Below are 20,603 nucleotides of genomic sequence, written 5' to 3' on the forward strand. Positions count from 1 at the left end.
GTTTAGCTAATATCCACTCCAACAGGAACAGGGATTTCTTTGTTTTTCCTTCTTAAAACTGAAGAAAATGAATCAAAGCATTGGAAGTTTAGCACCTTCAACTTTACAGGGAGATTCTGATTGTAAAATACAAGTGGGACTTGGGAGAAATGGAAGTGAGGGAAATGGAGCAGGATTTTCTTCCTTCTCATCTTTCACTCAGATTGAGCATAACATCGTAAGTCAATTTTGAAAATATATGAACCTATTTATGCAAATCATGCAGTACCAAAGGTTACATAGCCTTGTGTTTATATCTCCAAAAATGCGTAATCCCTCTGCCAGGTGGAGTCAGCAACAAGGGTCAAGTTCAATATCTAGGGGTTCATTTTAACAATACAAAACAAAACCAGCTTGAGCCCCCACCCAGTAACCTGGGAAAAAACTTACCACCCCTGGATGCCCCAAAGAAGCAATACTTCCCCACTCACAAGCGCTGAATCTGTGTATAAACAAAAGAGAACATTAATTAGAAGTGAAAGGGAACCCAGTATTAATTTGGACAAATGCCACCATAATGATTCAAAAGCATATGACTGTAAGCAAACACCCACCCAGAGTCTGCTGGGCAGTGTCCTTTGCCTCAGTTTCCCACTTTGCAGTATGAAAGTCTGACGAACAAACGTTCCTTTAACATGCCACTCCCCTTGCCCTCTGCTGCACCCCAATCACAGTTGGTTGTCCTTAGTCAGCAAAGACCTGGAGTTCGAAGGTGCATTTGCATGGATCAACCTCCCACCTCTGAAAGGTTGAGCAATGCGTTCAATGCTCATGGTTATCTTTGCCACTGCTCATCTCTGCTGCTGCTTGCCACATCACTTCTGTAATGCTGCGTTCTGAGGGTCCCACACTGCTGCCTCTTCATTGTCTTTTGTTGTAAAACTGTCCCCACACCAGCTCTAAGACTTAGCCCCTAGACGTCTCTCAGGAATATCAGCTCTAGTAATCACTGAACACAAACAAGGACTCTCCATTGAATCCAATCAGCTCTGTCTTTAAACACTGGAAAAGGGAGAGTCAAATGGTGACTAGGACTCTTTAGGCAGAGTCCGCACCATCCAGGTAGAAACACCTGTCCCCATCTTCCTTTCAGCCTCAGTGGGCTTTGGCATCTGTACCCCCTGCTTAGCAAGTGAGGTTCAGTTGAGGGTGACCTCCTCAATCAGGGCATGCTAAGTACAGTTCTGCTGCCCTTTACTCATACAATAAGGAAAACATTTCATTACCCCTGCATTCAATTTAAAAAAAATATATTAAATCTTAGACCATTTAAATGTAAGGGACCACCGGTGATAGCTTGAATGAGTGGCTCCATGGCTAATTTGAAGACGGTGGAGCTGAGTGCGCAGCCTTGCTTCGCATCACTATGGATTGGGATTTCAGGGGTCTCCCCTTCCATGGAGCGGATGGTGGTGGTGCAGTCTTTGTGAAGTTCCTGGACCAGCTGAAGGAAATTTTCAGGCTTCCCATACTCTCAAAGCATGGCAAAAAATGTGCTGACTGGGCATGGAACTAAATGCATTAGCCAGATCAAATTAGTCCATGGCACATTTCCTCCATGCCCTCCTGTCGGTGTCAATGGCAGTTTGAAGGACAAAGTTATGTTCGTAGCAGGCTTTGCATGACATGAAGCCCTTCTGGATGGCCTGATGGACCCTCTATTCACTGACCAGTCTGTAATGCTAGCCGCAATGCACCTGGCATACAGTTTGTACCTGATGGATCAGAGAGAGGTGTCTCCAGTTACTGGGGTTGTCTCACTTGACTTTCTTGCTGATGAGTACAGTGAGACTTCTTCCATGAGCTGGGAGTATGGCAGAACTGTTTGCACTTGAAGATAGCAGTTAGGCAACTGGGATCTTGTTTTTTCAGGAGATCATAGCTAATGCCATCTTTTCCTGGGTCTGTGGTTTTTGTCTTCATGAGTATGGTCATTATTTCCTATGGTGTAAAGCCTTCTTCCAGCTTCCCTTCTTACCTCAGCCAGGACAGATGATGAAGGCATCCTGGATTCTATGTATCATTCTGGACTACACAGTTGAACACATCCTTGAAGTGCAAGAATAGTCTTTCAGACGGGATGACACAGTATGAGGAAGGCCCATTGAGGATTTCCCTGAAAGTCATAGAGCAGTTTGATTGGTATAGCTTCAATCCAAGATGCTGCCGCCAGATTATAGTAGCGATTGGTATTTCTTCTCATGGCTTCCCTGCTGTAGTAGTTATAGCTAGACACATGGATTCTATGAGAAGTCAGTGTGCTCTCCTGATTCCATCCCTCCCCCAATGCAATTTCGGCAGACAAGTCTTCAGTGACTGTCTACAAGGAGGTCAAAGTCATTGAAGGAGTCTGTCCTTGCCAACTCCTCCCCATCCAAGCTTGCCATCTAAGATGCTGCTCCTTCTTCTGGCTTCTCCATTACAGCAGGCATAGGCTATAAGATTATTATGGGATTAGCCTGTGGCCTCTTTTCCTCCCAGAGCACAGGATTGCATGGCACCAGATTTTGAGGTGAGCTCTCAGGTATGATGCTGATACCCCTGGTGACAGGATCCTCCCTTACAGTCTTTGCAGCAGCACTGGTCCTTTTAGGAAGGACAGTCTTTGAGGCATTGGTCCTTTTAAGGATGTGGGCTTGCTCGGGAGTTTCTGGCATGGTGCTGGTCCTTCTGTGAATGAGGTCTATCTGGTTGGTCTCTCATATATAGTGTGAGATCTCCTGGGGACGAGGTCCCATTGGGTGGTCTTGGAAGCTGTGCTGGTCAGTCTAAGGATGAGGTCCTGTTGCGTGATCCTCGCAATGGAGATAGCGTCTCCATTGGCAAGGTCCCTCTGTATGACCTGCGAGGTGGTGCTAGCCCTCCTTGTGGCAGGATCCCACAAGTTATCTGTGGAGAGGTGCTGACTGTTCTGATGGGGTCATGCTGGACATTCTATGCTCTGTTTGGAGAGGGAATTACCTTGTGTAGTCTGTGAGGGGGCACCAGTCCTTCTATTGGTGGGGTCCTGTTTAGAGATCTTTGAGTCAACATTTATCCTTTCAATCATAACATCCTGTTCAGTGGTCCCAGGGAGAGGGGTAGTCCTTTCAGCAGTAAATTGTTGGACCATGTTTTCTTGTTGTGGCTTTGAGGGAGTTGTCTGGGACACAATAGGAGGAGTGCAGATGAGTTGAAAGCCAGAGCTGGGGCATGCAGCATTTCTGCATTCCAAGCAGGGGTGCAATGGTGGTAAGAGAGTCTGCTAGAGTTGGCCCCTTCTGGTGCAAGATGCCCTTTGCAGATAACTTGATGCAACTTAACATTTCTTCTGTGTTTCAAAAGGCATGTGTCAGATGGCCTAGAATAAATGGATATAAACTGGCCATCAGGAAGTTTAGACTTGAAATTAGACGAAGGTTTATAACCATTAGAGGAGTGAAGTTCTGGAATAGCCTTCCAAAGGAAGCAGTGGAGGCAAACGACATATCTGGCTTCAAGACTAAGCTTGATACATTTATGGAGGGGATGGTATGATGGGATAGCCTAATTTTCGCAATTAATTGATCTTTGACTATTAGTGGTAAATATGCCCAATGGCCTGTGATGGGATGCTGGATAGAGTGGGATCTGAGTTACTACAGAGAATTTTCCTGGGTGTCTGACTGGTGAGTCTTGCCCACATGCTCAGAGTTTAGCTGATTGCCATATTTGGGGTCTGGAAGGAATTTTCCTCCAGGGCAGATTGGCAGAGGCCCTGGCGGTTTTTTGCCTTCCTCTGCAGCTTGGGGCACGGGTCACTTGCTGGAGGATTCTCTGCACCTTGAAGTTTTTAAGCCATGAGTTGAGGACTTCAATAGCTCAGACATAGGTCAGGGGTTTGTTACAGGAGTGGATGGGTGAGATTCTGTGCCCTGTGTTGTGCAGAAGATCAGACTAGACGATCATAATGGTCCCTTCTGACCTTAAAGTCTATAAGGCAATCTGCTTGCTATGTATTCTCTTCAAATGTCTGTTAAGACCACCAAGGCATTGGAATCCTCAGACCAGATAGCAGAAAAGGTAGAGGAGCTTGTCCTTAGGGAGGGGATACTGTAGATGTAATCATTCTCCCTTCTTCTCTGTGCACTGGATGGGCTTCAATGGTCTCGCTAGACAGTTCTCCTTGATCTGGGAGAGTAATATCAAGAGGTTCAGCAAGGAAAGCATATGGTGCGGTGTTGAGGCCCCACCAGGGGGTTTCAAGGAGATGCTGGTCCTTCTGCTGGTGTTACCTTCTGGGATGGCATTTGGAATAACAGGAGCACCATCAGATATGAGGATCATCTTGGGAAATGGAAGAGGTGGAAAAGATTCTCCTTGTGATATCCTTCTGTTGAAAAGTGTGTGAGTCGATGTTTGTCCTGGCTCTCATGTCCCAGGATGCAGTCCTCAAAATGCAAGACCTCCCTACATCAGCATCTCAGTGGGTTTTCTTCAAGGTGTTCTTAGATACTATACTTGATCTTAACCAAAAGGCCAAGAATTGCAATCCAAAGCCAAAACTGATCACTTTAGCAAAGCATGTCTGTCAGCCAAACAACTAGGCAGAGTAAGTGTGTAAATGCAAATATGGACTTCTCCTGAAGTCTTCTGCCCAAGTGGGTCTCTAGATGTCAGGGGAGAGCTCATCCAGACCCTGCTTACAAATGTAAATTGTCTGAAGGAATGACATGCAACACTTGACTGACTTTCCTTTGTGTCATGATCTCATGCACATTGTGTGGTGAAATCTTTTTAATATCACCATACAATGTGTAGCACACACAATCAGCAACTCCTCCTCTTAATGCCCAAATGGTGTGTCTTATGTGAACACCTGGTTTATAGTTTTCTTTACAAAGATAATTCTGTTGCTATCTCTAATTATATACACAGTAAAAGGTAAATTTTGTCCTTAGATATGTGTATGCAACTCCCCTGAAGTTAAAACACAGTTGTGGAAGCATATCTGAGGCTAAAATTTAGCTCTGAGTACCTTGCTGCTAAAGCAGTATGCAAGAAAAGTTTCATGGTGCTTATTTATTCTATGACATGAGGAAGATCTCCCATGGAAACCAAAGCAACAGGAGGAAGGAACAACATAAGGAGGAAGCTGTAACAAGATCTAGCTGATGTTATTCTTTTTGCTGTCTGTATTATGCAAATCCTATATTAGAATCTGGGATCCACCTTTTGGGATAACAGAGGGATAGCAGAATGCACAGTGGCAAGAAGACAAAACAGAGGCACTTTATGCTGCTATCTGAGATATTCAAGAATGGAAATTTCTTTGGGACCAAAACAAGTAGTGGACTAAGGTAGGAAACATGTATACAGGGTCTATTCTCCCATCGGTGTATAAGGGATTTGTTCACGTGCAATTCTCATTAATGCTACGATTTATCTAGGAAGTAACTCTCTAATGCACTGATGGGAAGATAATCAATTTAGTGTTCAGGGAGAGCATGCTGCTCAAACTGATGTCCAGTTTTTCCTGCCAACAGAGACATATGGTTGTAAACTGTGATGAGATAGACAATGAGAGTTGTTGCTATAGAAAGATTGGGAGTAATGTCTGAAGCACTACACAAAACTGAAGACACTCTTAAGATCATATCCTGCCACTGATTTTATTCCAAACTCCCACTGGGTTCCATGGGAGTTGCTCATGCAAAATGGTGGAAGGATATGGCCTTCATGTCCTAGAGATGCAAGTCTGCATTATCAAATGCAATAATCAACATGGCATGAGAGCTCTGAAGGAAACCTACTAAGCTAAGTGTATAGAAACTGAATGCAATTGTGAAAAGAGCTCTTTGTCTTTTCTTTTGTGCTACTTCATCAGAGAAGTAGAGGAAATAGGAGACGTCTGGAGAGTTCTCCAGGAGGCTTTGAAAAGAATGGCATCATTCATACATGCTGTTGTACATTAGTCACTGGGATGTGAGGCAGTTTTACTGCAGTGGAATTGTTGTAATTCTGTATCAAGACTTTGTCAAAGAATTATTGCAGATGCAAATGCTGACCACACTGTCTGTTGAGGATTATCAGGATTGTATACAAGCTCACATTTCTACTTCTGGATTCTGATGCACCCAGGATACAATCCCCCTAATGGCTCCATCCCTAGTCTATTTTAAGACTCTCACTATCAAACAAAGCACCTGATATCACAACTGACAATCAACTCTACTTCCTAGACCTCTCTAACTCCTGAGGTGCAATCTCTTTAGAAATCCCAGCCCACTGAAACATTCATTGCACATAAGGGAAAGGATATGCAGAAGCTTGAAATAAACTGACTAATCTGAATTGAAAGCAAGGTGTATATAGCTGAACTCCTTGGTAATAGCAACCATAATGCAATTAAATTTAACATCCTCATAGGGGAGGGAAATGCCAAAGAAACCTACCACAGTAGCGTTTAACTTCAAAAAGGGGAACTACACAAAAATGTAGAAGCTAGTTAAACGGAAATTACAAGTAACAGTCTAAGGTGAAATGCCTGCAAACTGCATGAACTAGTAAAAACAGCATAATAGAGTCTCAAACTAAATGTACACCACAAACCAAAACCAAACACTAACAGAACCAAAAAATTGCCACCATGGCTAAACAGAACAGTAAAATAGGCAAAAAGGCATCCTTTAAAAATTAGAAGTCAAACCTTAGTGAGGAAAATAGAAAGGAGCATAAACCTCTGAGTAGCTAATGTAAATCAGCTAGTGTAACACTGATTTTTTAAAAAGACTCCGGAGGTGATCCAGACAATTACAAGCCAGTAAACCTGACTTCAGTACTAGTCAAATTGGTAGAAATTATAGTAAAGAACAGAATTATTGAACACATAGATAAACATGATATCTTGGGGGAAGTGTCAACATGACTTTTGTAAAGGGAAATCATGCCTCACCAGTCTATTAGAATTCTTTGAGGTTGTCAACAAACATGTAGATGTGACAGAATGTACCTGTGTCCACACCTTACATACTATTGTAATCTTTGTACAACGTATACCTTCTGAGATATAATTTAAAAACTCAGTAATATCATGGCAAAATGCATGTAGCAGTGTTACATGTGAAGTTATAAACATAAGCTGAGATCATGACTAAGTGTATGTTTTCCAGAAAAGTTCCTCAGAAACAAAGGACAAACTGATGCCTCAGCCAGGTGTAAAACAAGGCTAATGTGTCGTTACTTGCTAAGTGGACATTCTTTGGCACAAAACGGTGCAGGAGCAAAAAAAAAAAAATCTACATCTTAACAAAGAAACAGCATGGACTTCCCTTCACATAGACTGTGTTGCCTTGTTCCCAGATGGAAATGCTTTTACAAAGGTGGGGACAGGACTATAAGAGAAGGGGCAGACACCCCAAGCCACCCTCTCTCTCCTTCCATTGATTCACTGCACGAGAAGGGACAAAGAAGCAGCCATAAACAGAAGAAGAGGTCCTGGCCTAAGAAGTCTGGCCGAAAAGATTGCTGAGAGCATGTGGTGAGAAAAAATTTGCTTTGAATTTAACATAGTTTGCTAAGTTAGGCACCGGTTGTATTTTATCTTTATTTTTCTTGCAACCATTTCAGACTTATGCCTTATTACTTGAGTTCATTTAAAATCTTTCTTTGTAGTTAATAAACTTGTTTTACTGTTTTATCTAATCCATTGTGTTTGAATTGAAGAGTTTGGGAAACTCCATTTGGGATAATCAGATGTGTGCAGATAGTTTCTATAAATAAAATGACAGACTTTAAATGAGCTTGTATTGTTCAGGAGAGGGCTGGGCAGTACAGGGCATACATTTCTGGGGAAGTGTTGGAGTTACCCTACAATATAAACAAGGTGTGGCTGCTGGCTGCAGCACACACACACACAGCTGGCAGTGACTTGCATGCAGGAGGCTATTTGTGAGCTGTCCTGACTGGAGGACAAAGAAATATAAAGGGCACAGCAGGTTAGAGGGAAGGGTGACACAGCTATGCATTAATCTGGATTGTACCATGGGTATGTCATGGTAGACAAGGATGATCCCGTGGATATAATGTACTTGGACTTTCAGAAAACCTTTGACAAGGTCCCTCACCAATGGCTCTTAAGCAAACTAAGCAATCATGGGATAAGAGAGAAAGTCCTTTCATGGATCATAACTGGTTAAAAGATAGACCTCAAAGGGTAGGAATAAATGGTCACTTTTCAGAATGGAAAAAGATAAATAGTAGGATCCCTCAAGGATCTGTACTGGGACCTGTGCTGTTCAACATATTCATAAATGATCTGGAAAAGGGATTAACTATAAGGTGGCACAATTTACAGACTCTACAAAATTACTCAAGAGGGTTAAGTCCAAAGCTGACTGCAAAGAGTTTCATAGGGATCTCACAAAAGTGCGTGATTGGGCAACAAAATGGTAGATGAAATTCAAAGTTGACAAATGTAAAGTAATTCACATTGGGGAAAAAATCCCAACGATACATATAAAATGATGGGGTCTAAATTAGTTGTTACCACTCAAGAAAGATCTTGGAGTCATCGTGGATAATTTTCTGAAAACATCTATTCAATGTGCAGTGGCAGTCAAAAAAAACTAGCAATGTTAGGAACCATTAGGAAAGGGATAGATAATAAGACAGAAAATATCATAATGCCACTACATAACTCCATGGTACGCCCACACCTTCAACACTGTGTGTAGTTCTGGTCACCCATCCCAAAAAGGGTATTTTGGAACTAGAAAAGGTTCAGAAAAGGACAACAAAAATGATTGGGGTATGGGATAGCTTCCATATGAGAAGAAACTAAAAATATTAGGGCTGTTCATCTTAGAAAAGAGAGGACAGGGAAGGGGATATGATAAGAGGTCTAGAATATCATGAATGGTGTGGAGAACAAGTGTGATTTACTCCTCCACATAACACAAGAACTAGGGGTCACCTAATGAAGTTAATAGGCAGCAGGTTTAAAACAAACAAAAGGAAGTACTTCATGCAATGCACAGTCAATCTATGGAACTCATTGTCATGGGATATTGTGCAGGCCGAAAGTATAACTGGATTCAAAAACTAATTAAATAAGTTCATCGAGGATAGGTCCATCAATGGCTATTAACCAAATGGTCAGGGTGCAACCTCATGCTCTGTGTGTCCCTAAACTACAAACTGTCAGTAGCTGGCACTGGCTGACTGGGGTGGATAACACAAAATTACCCTATTCTGTTCATTCCCCCTGAAGCACCTGCACTGGCCACTGTCAGAAGTCAGGATATTAGGCTAGATGGACAGTGGGTGTGACCACTATGGCCATTCTCATGTTCTTATAAACATCCCTGCATTTTCTCACTAACAAAAACATATAAGCTAATAAACGTTCTACAAAATGTATACGAAATGATTTTCAGGCTTTGCCAAGTAGTCAGTAAAACTAGTTTTAGTAATTTGTTACCGGGGGTTCTTTCGACCCAAAGCTCTTGGTAGCTTTTACTCTGTGTGAGGTGGTGTCAGGAAATAAATCAGGGGAGACACGGCCGTCCAACCGATAGATGGCTGGCACAGACAGGACAACACAAGAGTGCTTTCACTTAAAGCTAAACTTTACTTAGTCTCAATCACTTATACATATGTCTGCAACAGGTTAGTAAAACACCCCCAACCCTTGATAATTACCAAAGCTGAGTGTGGCTCTCTAGTAGCACAGCGGCAGCTCGTCTGCTAGTGGGGAACACAAGATGCATCCAGAGGGAGAGTCCAGTCCTGAAGAGTCCCACCACCTCAAACTTTTCCCCCTTATTTATACATTAGTAATAGAATGACATGTCCCTTAAAGAAAGCTTGTTAAGCAAGCAGTTCCAATGGGCAAGCAAGAGGCTCCTTCTGATTATCAATTAACCAGGTGCGGGTTTTTCCAGAGTTTGCAGCCTTAAGGCCCCAATAGACATTCCTGGGGCACATCTTACTCTAAGATGCATGTATCAGCAACTTCAACACAATTCTTTTCAGGAAGGATGCAGGGGTCAAGCTGCCCTTTCTGTGGCACCCAAAAAACCGCTCCCCTCCTGTCTTGGTTAAGCTAAGTCTGCTGACTTGGCTGCTTTTAGCAATAAGCCTTAGTGGTTTCAGGCATTTTACTGGTTTGCCAAAGTCTCCCCGTATAATTGTGTTATATAGGAGGTCTAACTGGATGTTAGACTATGTTGTGCAGTAGGTCTTGAGTTATGAAGGAGGTCAGACTAAATTATCATAATGATACCTCTCGTGAGTGCCCCCTTACTTGGATGTGCACCTCTTTCAGTCTGTGGTGACCCCTTCTGGCAGTTTCTCTGGCAGTTTCTAGTGACTCATCCCTCTGGCCAAATCACACAAAATCAATATGGAACACAACTCAAACAGACCCCTTCTGGGTTTTACTCCAATAAAGTTTTTAAGCGCTCTTGGTGATGTCCCTGAGCTTCCTCCCCAGAGATTCTTTGCCCACTCTGGTTTGTTCTGGCCCAAGCTGGGCCTCTTAATAGTTCAGATCCCCTTTTAGGGGTCTATCACTGTCCAATTGTAGGCCACATCCCCAGTGGCTTATAGAGTAGACTTGGGCCCACCCACTACTCTGGGTCCCAGTCCAGGGACCCTAAGAATAGCAACCACATACTGCCATGTCCCCTTAACTAAACTGCTTTCAGTTCCCTGAACCACTTCCCGATGGCCCCAGCCTTCACAAATGCTTCACCCTTACCTCAGAGCTTTTCTATGTTCAGGCCCAGCAGCCAACCAGGAGCTCTTTCTCATTCCTCCAGTCCTTGCCAGCACTAAGCTGTCTATGGTGCTGCAGTCTTTCAACCCACTAAGAGCACCTTTTTCACTCCTCAGACTCCAAGCATCAACTGAGTGACTCTGGCCTTTCAGCTCCTTTTATATGCCCTCCTGGGCCCTGATTGGCTGCTCTCTGCAGCCTCTCTCCAATTGGCTGCTTTCCCCGCAGCCACTCTTGGCAACCTGGAGGACTTCTCTACTACTCTTTTCCTGGGATGGGTGTGACAGCACACTGAGGCCTCCAGCAGGGAGCCTCTGGGTCTAGTCCACCCCATCACATTCCTTTTGACCTGAAAATATATGGATGAAATTCTGACCCCATTGACTTCAATGGGGCTAGGATTTTATTCTGTGAATCTATGACTTGTCTAAATATTATAATGGCTCCATGTATGTTCTTTCAGTATTAAGGACCAAAAAAGGTATTTTAAGGTAACAATGTTGTTATTATTATTATTAATAATATTTATACAGTGCCCATGCTGTGTTAGATGCATTGCAGATAGAAAATAGGCTCCCAAGCATAAATCCATACTATTTTAATGTGTCCATGACAGTTTGACTTAAAAAGTAAGCCTTTAGTAGAGTTTTAAATAAGAAGAAGTAGTCTTGGAGAACTGAAGATATGCAGAATGGGACTAAGGGGATGGCATGGAATAAGACATGAAGATGGCCTACAGACTGGTATCACTGGCAGAACAAAAGGCTAAAAGAGAACATTATAAGAAATGAGATCTAATATATAATGTAGGTTGCCCTGGATTTATGTAGGGCCTTGAAGGTGAGAATGAAAAAAGCTTTAATTGGTACAATGGGTAAGGTGGAGCCAATGGAGGGATTTAAAGAGGGGAGTGATGTGGTTTGATTAACAAAAGAACAATAATTTTAGCAGCAGTGTATTGCCCAGGGAAGATAGGAGCTGGGAGGATAGGGTTTCAGAAAGGTGAAGGTTGCAGAAATCAAGGTAGGAGATGACCAGGACCTAGATATCTATTTTGTTCATCTGGACAGAAAAGAAGGGTTGGGTTTTCAAAATGTTGTAGAGGAAGAAGCAGCAGGACTTGGTGACAAACTGGATGTATGTAAGAAAGAGAGGGAAGAATTGAAGATGACTCCACAGCTGTTAACCTAAAGGCCAGATTTCAGCTGGACTATTTGAGAAGTAAGGTACTCCTCAACATGAATAAGGGTATCAGAATCTGACCCTGAGATATTACATCATGTTAGAGTTTATTAATGCAGCAAGAAAGACTGATAGTGAGCAGCAGGCAAAACAAGAGGGCAATAATATTCAATGGAAAATTAAGTCTGTGTATATAGTTAACAAGTTGCCTAAGGGAAGTCCATATTTCACGATGCTCAACCTCAACCATCAACTGTTTTGTTTACTAAGTAGTGGATTAAAAAAATGAAGATGCCAAGAAACTAGAAATAATAATGTGTCTTTTGTGAGTCAAGATTTTATATTAGGATTGACTGAATGATTTATATGAGATGTTGATTAGGGTGTGCAGGTAACATCTGACATAGGAATCAAGTGCAAATAAGAGTTCGTGGTCAAGTTTGTCAAATGAGCACTGACATGAAGTAAAATAAAGCAGTCCAAAGCTTGTAAGTACAGCTTACGACTCAGAAGCATTTGTAGGCACTGTGATTCAGTCTAAAAATATGAATGAACGGAAGTGTTGACATTTATGGTACAATCAAAGAACACTGGTTTTCAAGGTCTACTACTCATTTAACAAATGTATTAATAGTGAAAAAGACCAGGACATGAGTGCTGAAAAGTGAAAAAAATCACGTCACCTGCCACTGAGCTAGAAATTGTCTCAACCTCTCCTCAATCACATGCACAAAAATGAAGAATTATTTAAAAGTTAGGTGAGACAAATCGTTATAGAAGAGTATTATTTTATTCATTTTCATTAATTTTATTCTTTTGGCACGCAAGACAGAACAAATGCCAGAGACAGAGAATGACTTGTTACTTACCCTCATTTTGGCTAACAAAATCTCAAAAGGTCTGATGAAGTTTACCAACCTTCTTGAAAAACTGAATAGTTAGTCCTCAAGAAACCGCAACTAGACCCTGAAGATCTCTCCAACTACCATCCTAATTCAGGGGTCAGACCAGGTATGGTACAGAGATGTCTGTAGTGGCACTAAAATACAACTTCCTCATGGACACGGACACAGGAAGGATCTGTATGCTCCTCTCTGCAGCCTTTGACACAGTGGACCTCAAGGTACTGCTAATGTGCCTACCATGTCATATCAGAAGAGGATGGCTCCAATTGTTCCTCTTCAGCAGAACTCAGAATGGTGATTGGTAACTGCTCCTCCTCTTAGAGGTCCTCACCTTTAGAAACAACAAAGGCTATTTTAAAGAAGCAAAAAGTAAAGTCCTCGTGAATGTAAGCTAATAGGCAACAGAGTGAAATTTTATGGTAAAATAAGAATTAAAACAAGTTTTCAGAAAAAATACAGTATTTCAAATCCAAATTAATAGATCCTACAGAGAGCCTCAGCAGACAATGTCATCTGTGATCCATCGCATTAGCTATGATAGAGGAAATATGTATTAGTGACCTGGCATAAATAACAAATAAAAATTGCAAGGAGTTTTCAGCTCATCTGAATCATTAATACCCAAAAGAAAATAAGTGTAATGATTGAACTGAGCTCCAAGATGCACAAGCTGTCCTGCTCTCCATACCATGTGGGAAGAAAGTTTAATGGGAGATTTCAGAATGTCTCAGCACAGCAGGCTTATTAATTAATTTGACTCAAAGTTGCAATATCAGAAATAAAATCTCTAAGAGAATGAAATAGAGTAACCAAGACTGTGATCACAAATCATAATATTTACACATTTTCTTCCACTGATTTTAAAATTAACATGATTTCTAACATCCATCCAGAACACTGAAATAAAATTTCGAGCCAGTTTCTTCAAACCATCTGTTTCCACAGCTGATTCTTAAGAAAAATGACAGCAGTGGATCACACACATTCATTCCTAACTCTCAAGTAAATTCTGTTTCATATATTTTAGCACTGACTTCCCTTATAGGACTATGGCACCCACAGCATCATTTTTCTAGGATTTAAGCTGTTTCAAGTACAACCTTTTCTGTTGTTATTAAACAATGGCAGTGGATTTAATTCAACCAATTTGGACACAACATCGCAGACCTTTCTAACTCATCCTTTGTAAACTGTACGGCAGCAAAAGCAACTATAGGTATAAGCCTTCTCTCTCTCAGCAAATCATGTTAGCGAAATACAAAATCTGCAGATTTTCTCATTTAATTGGAATAAAATCCAATTGAATTCCATTTCATTGGTGTGTTTTGTTTTGTTTTGGTAAGACAAAAATACAGCACTCTCTCTTTTTAGTTGATCTGAGATAATTCCTTCTCAATTATTGCATTGGATATTTCCCTAGCAGATCTATATATGTATTTATATGTCCCCAAACACCATGTTATATATGCACATCCCAAGTACTATATTTTTGGATTTATACTTGCAAAATCCATGTGGTAGAATATTATTATCCACATTTTACAGATGAGGAACTGAAACAAGAGAAATTGAGGGACTGATCCAATGCCAGTTGAAGTCAATGGGGGACTACAAGCAAGATTTTAAAAGGTACTTAGATGCCTAACTCCCTCTGAAATTTAGGCACCTAAAAGCATTTAAAAATCTGGCCCTAAATTATTTTTGCAAGGTTACATAGGAAGTCTTTCATAGAATCAAGAACCAAACCCAGAGCTCCTGAGTCCAAGTCCAATTCTTTAACCGCAAGACAATCCATATCGTCATCTTTCAAACAGAGGCAGATAGAAACTGTACAAAAACCTCTCATTAAGACTTGGCATTCACCATGGCCAATTTTCATTCCACTGAATGACAATATTTTTAGGCAGAACTTTTTGCAGATACCTAATCAACCAGTTTATTCAGGACCTCAGGTGTGTTCTTTGAAAGGAGTGTAGCCAAAGATCACAGTAGTCACAGACCTTTAATGCATAATTGGCAAATGCCGGGCTGACTCCTGAAGTCCTCACACAGTTCCTATTTCATAGTTTACTTCAATGGCCATTCTGCCTAAGTAAAGATGGAGTTAAAAACCTGAGTAAGGAATTCGGGATTTGGCCCTATGATAATAAAATAACACCACCACTTTGCACATATATACTACCTTCTATCCAAGGATCTTAAAGCACGTTCCTAATGTTGAAGAATTCAGGCTCACAGTGACTTGAGGATGTACTATTGTTCCTATTTTACTAATGGGAAAACAAGATCATAGAGAGGTGAACTATTTGCCTACAGTCATGCAGAGGACGTCTGTGGAAGAATCTGGTATAGAACCCAGATTTCGTGATTCTGAGATTTCTGTGTTAGTTGCAAAACCATCCTTTCCCTAGATTCATTGATTCCAAGGCCAGAAAGGACCACTGTGATCATCTAATCTGACCTCCTATATCTACAGGCCGTAGAACGTCCCCAAAATAATTCCTACAGTATATCTTTTAGGCAACATCCAGTCTTGATTTTAAAATGGTCAGTGATAATTTTCAATCCCTCAAGCATAGTATCTTGGACATTTGAACCCAGCCCTTCTTGGCCTGTAGGCAAGTGCCATACCACTATGTCATCCAGCAGCTTCCAATATGCAAGGCAGCAACTTACCCTAGCCTTAAAGTGAAGTGTGAGCATGTAAGGCAGCAATACAACAACATGAAAACAATCCATTTGCTAGCGGAACCACCACATAAAACATAAGAGGAGAGAGAAACAAGACAATTAAACTGCCCTTTACATCTTTGATGATGCATTAGGCCATTGAGCTTGATAGGCTTTTTTCTCCACCCTTGTTTTCTCTTGACAGCAAATGTGTTGGTTTTAAATAAATATTCTGTGCTGACAACACAGCCCTCTTGAATGCCCCTCCAACAAAAAAGCCAGCTGGGGGGGGGAGGGGGCGGGGGCGGGAAACATGGTGGAAAAGTATTTCTGGAACAAGGTGTTTTTTTCTGTGACGTTTCCAAAAGATTATTATCTAATCAGCACATACAAAACTAATTTAAATTGTATTAAAAATAGGTTGGTCATATCCTTTTAATGTAGTGATGTCTATCACAGTAAAGCAACTGTACTGTAGCCAGCTGAAAAGATTGAGATGTTCATAAGATACAGGTAAGGACATTGGTGAAATGACAACTTTTTAAAGTCTGTTTTAATGCTGCTTGTCTGTTATCATTGCAATTTGTGTTGGCTTTAGATTTGCCTGATTGTGTTGACTGGAGGGTTTTCTCAGCTCCTCCTTACATTACAGTCTATTGCTTTGTTTTATAAGGTTGATGATATGCTTAACTTGTTAGATAGCCCAGAAGTCTGAGCATAACATTCTGAAGACTTTTTTTTTAACTGTTAATCTGGTATGGTACCAGCTGCTTTAGGGAACGTGTATTTGTGCTGACTTCAACTTTGATGATGAGGAACCATTTAACATAGAGATCAATATTTAAATTCAATGCCTTTATTAGTTCACTCTTGATCATTTTCCAAACAGAATGTGTCATATGTTTCCAAACTAAATGTAGTGGTGGCAGCAGTGTGAATATGGACGACTGTATACAATGATCTGAAGATAAGAGAAACACAACAACCTTGATTTGAACAGAGGCACCTTATGTGACAAACCAATGCTAAAGGGCAGTCAGATCTCGCTTTGTCATTTCAAAGTGTGTATTCAATATAACTTTTCAGAAAACATGATGAAATGTAATTCTTTAGCTTCAAAGAATTTCTTTTGAAAAGTTGTGATATTTCAACAAAAGATGACAATGTGCCAACACAGAATAACTTGTGAATGCAAATACTGCTCACCTCATTGTTCCTGGTTTCCTTCAGAAGCCGCACATCTTACTTTCTAAAAAATGTAGGCTGGAGAACTAATAGAATTGAAAAGAACTTTCTTTCAATGTGAAGAGTTGTAAAGAGTGTTAGTTGTCCAAGTCTTTAAGGAAATCCAATTATACGTCTCTTTATATTCATGCACCTTACCAGAAGAGGAGCTTTTTTCTCCCTTGGTGTCATTTTCTCAGCAGGGACTCCACCTTGACATAGGTGCTGAGTTTCAGTGCCTTTCTCATTAGAAGACAACTAGCATCAATTCCCAAGGCACTAAGGCGGTACCCAACTATCCTGCCCTAGCCAGCAGCACATTATAAAAGCTTTTTAATGTTCAGAAGCAATAAATACAGGTTCCCCAAAGACCACTGCTTTGAAGCTTTAAAAAGTATATTTTGCTGACAAATACAAAAGTCTTAAGATAATATACATCGAAGGGTTCTCACAATGTACTGTGAACCTCCAATTGGTTATTGTTCATTTTTTATTCATCTCTGTTTATAGCAGAACATAATCACTGCTTAGTATACCTTAAGTCTAAAAAGGTGTCAGTTTTCTAAATTCAGAATCAAGTAAAATTATAACACCTGTAATTGTCTAATTCATTTTTCATTGCTTTTTGAACTTCAACGTATTTTGGGAAACATCAAGTTTAAAAAGAAGCAAGATATTAATTGATGAAGTCTTGGTAGACTATATAGGAGATTGAGTTGTTCTATATGAGACACTCATAAGACTAATTTTAAATCTGTGGATCAGAACACTTTCAAACTAGCAACATTTTAACTCCTTCAAGAATCATAACATTCTTGTAACAATTGTTATTTACAGTTATGCAGCCATGCTTTGAGTTTAAATACTGCTTCTTTTTTATATTGATCAAAAATCTGGAATTTTTGATGCTTTCAGGAAGATTTTCAAAAGTAAAAAGGAGTGACAGGTGCCTAACTACCCTTTGAAATCTCCCCCTTATTGTTTAAAGGTGAAGCATTATGCTCTTGGCTGTAAGATGGAGAATAATGATTAAGTATGAATTCTGTCATGGTTGTCATGGGAATCGTGATTTCCATGCATACTGTGTTTCCCTCAAACATCAATGACTTGCAAAATTGCTCCTATGATTCCACTATGGCTTTTTCATACAGTGTACCCTGACTAACCTCTAGCCCTAACCTCATAACTTTCATAGTTCTTGTAGATTTACTGAGCCAATTCCCTGCCTCAATATGTTTAAAAGGTTACTACCCATCACAGAGCCACAATATACTGTAGACACCAATAGGGTGTTCTATTAGATATTTATTTTTAAGTAATTAAAGGACATGCTGTAAATATAAACTTTAAAGAACATTTAGAAGTACTAAAGTTTAAGACTTCTATATTAATCTGCCATAAAGAGGTTGAATGTGGCTGATGTACGAGAGAGGGCATTATACTGAAAAAGGGGGAGACAGTGGAAGTGGCAAAGACTATCTTCTGGTTAAGATGGCGGGACACGATGCTTTCCCCCGCTATTTCCATCTATGCCTTAGATCATCTGGCAGGGGTTGTGCTACATAGCAGCAAATCCAAGAGCAAGTATTGTGGGCTTAGTCTCTTAGAGCTCCTAAGATCCAACCAGAAGTTGAAAGCTTTATATAACAATGTTTAGCACTTCTAAAGCACTGTGCAAACAATAGCTAATTATAATCCATATGAAAGGATTTTGTATTTGGCAGCTCGTGGTAAATCCTTTTACTGCATGACAATAATTGCTTAGGGGTTTAGAAATCTAACTGCCTTGCAAAAATTGCTGCTCTGTGACACCAGTGGTTCATGATGTGGACAAAGTTCTGCCAAGCACTCTCCTATGAATACAGTTTTGATACAATGAATATTCTAGTTATTGGTGTACCTGGGACCTTTCTACTGGAAGTAGCCATCTTGGTCTACACAATAGATGCTCTGTTGTATGAATGTCTCATTTTGAGACTGGACACATGAAGTGTACCTACAAATTATTGCAAGTACACAGCAAACATATGGGGATAGACCTTCTGCTAGTGTAAACTGATGTTACTCTATTTACATGAGTGAAGTTATTCCAATTTATATCAGTCAAGGATCTGAACCATAGTTTATAGGCCCATAAAATAAAGCAACATAATTAAAAACAAAGTAAATTATGTACAGCTCTGGAGAGGAAACACATATATGACCAACTACCTCAATCTGTTGATTCCATATACAATAATTAGGATAGCAAGGCTGAGCACAGAAAAAACTTCTTTACATTTGTGATAAATAGCAAAAATCTTGCAGAATTTTTACACAAAAAGATTGCACAACATTAACACGGCCGTATAATTCTAGATACAAATGAAGAATGCAAGGAAGCAAAGTTCCTAGATCAGTTCTGATATTAAAAGTTTTAAGAGAATTCTGGTGAAAAAGTGTGAAAAGGTATCAAAACTTGGAGCTGTGAGTACTGTCTGCAAATGCAACTCCTGGCTTTTGTTCAGCAGTGCTTAACTTGGGCCAAGACTTGCCAGGGCTGAGCCCTGGCACCTCTAGGCTTGGCAGTTCATAGCCCCAACCCCTCTGGGGTTGCTGCATCAGTTATGAAGGTAAAAAATTGCTTGAGCCCCAGCACCTCTCATTACAAATTAAGCACTGCCGTTCATTGCAATAGGTGCACTGTATTTCTAGCATCTATTCTGGCTGATTACAGTATTATAACTCTCCTGTGCCAGGCATATCAAAGTTTACACAACAAAGAGGAAAGTTGAGAAGTTTTTCAGGTAAACATGAAGATAGAATCAAGCCCGAAAGCACAACCATGCCATTGTCCAGCAGTATACAAGTATTTTTTTATTTACTGAGTACCACCAGTGTTCTCAACACTGTAGAAATGTATAAGACAAAGCCCCTATTACCAGCACTTAGATTCTAAGATGATAGGTACTATAGAAATATCATTGATTAGGTAGATATAATAATATAATATAGACTGATAAATTAGGTATCCATTACATCAGAAATGGTTGTAAGTTTGAGATAGAACAACAAAGGTTAATGGTTACTCCCATATGTTAGTGCATGATCCCTCCTAATACAGTTTTATGGCCACGATACACTTTTGTGATTGGTATACACGACTCAGAGCAATTGTTTATATTGAAAATGCTGAATAATTTTATGCACCAACTACATTTTCCCAAAAGCATACAACACACCCATATTTTCTAATTCTTTCATTGGCACGTGTTGACTCTTTTGTATTTCGGTTTAGTTGAGGCCCCTGCCACTGCTCTTGCAAAAATAGACTGAAAAAAGAGGCCAGTGTAGAATTTGAGATATTTTATTGCAAGGTACAATGTTTGACAGAATGTGCACTTCACATCAAGCAGGTCATGCAAAGGGGCTGTGGACAGTGATGAGGAGCTTCAGAGTCCAAGAAATACTGCAAAAGAATGTAATGAAGCTGATTTACATCAGCTGAGTAGCTGGCACTTTTATTTGCCATTCCTAAAGTATGCACATGGTCAACTAGTATAATATAAATACCATGGATATACTAGACAGATGTATAGTTTCTGATGTAGTCCTGTCTGCATATGATGCTCACTTCTCTGTTCAGAATGTCATACCCAAGCAAAATCATCTAACAATTGGGTTGGATGTCAGCCTCTGAGGGATGCAAGTAGATCATTCCACATGTCAAAACTTCCACATGTAGTGAGGGACCACTTGAGAAACTGCTTCAGGAGAAGAATGATGAGCAAACACTGTTCTTATTACATAGCAGTGGTGGCATTTTATCCTGACGTCACAGCACAGTCCTCTCTCTTGGTCACAGT

At 40.4% G+C, this 20,603-nt stretch overlaps 1 long non-coding RNA gene across 2 annotated transcripts in view; it reads right to left on the reverse strand.

The window, feature by feature from the left end:
- Window positions 1-398: 398 nt before the first annotated feature.
- LOC311518562 overlaps window positions 399-20,603 on the reverse strand; it is a 61,212-nt gene continuing 41,007 nt past the window's right edge. The window contains exon 4 of one of the 2 annotated variants that reach the window (XR_014711021.1): window positions 399-481. This is a non-coding gene — a long non-coding RNA (uncharacterized lncRNA). Of the gene's footprint in view, window positions 482-13,107; window positions 13,196-20,603 lie in introns of those variants that run through there. The other variant, XR_014711022.1, reaches the window with a different exon arrangement.

This window comes from Lepidochelys olivacea, assembly GCF_965140295.1.
Source record: "Lepidochelys olivacea isolate rLepOli2 genome assembly, chromosome: 3".
Lineage (NCBI taxonomy): Eukaryota > Metazoa > Chordata > Testudines > Cheloniidae > Lepidochelys > Lepidochelys olivacea.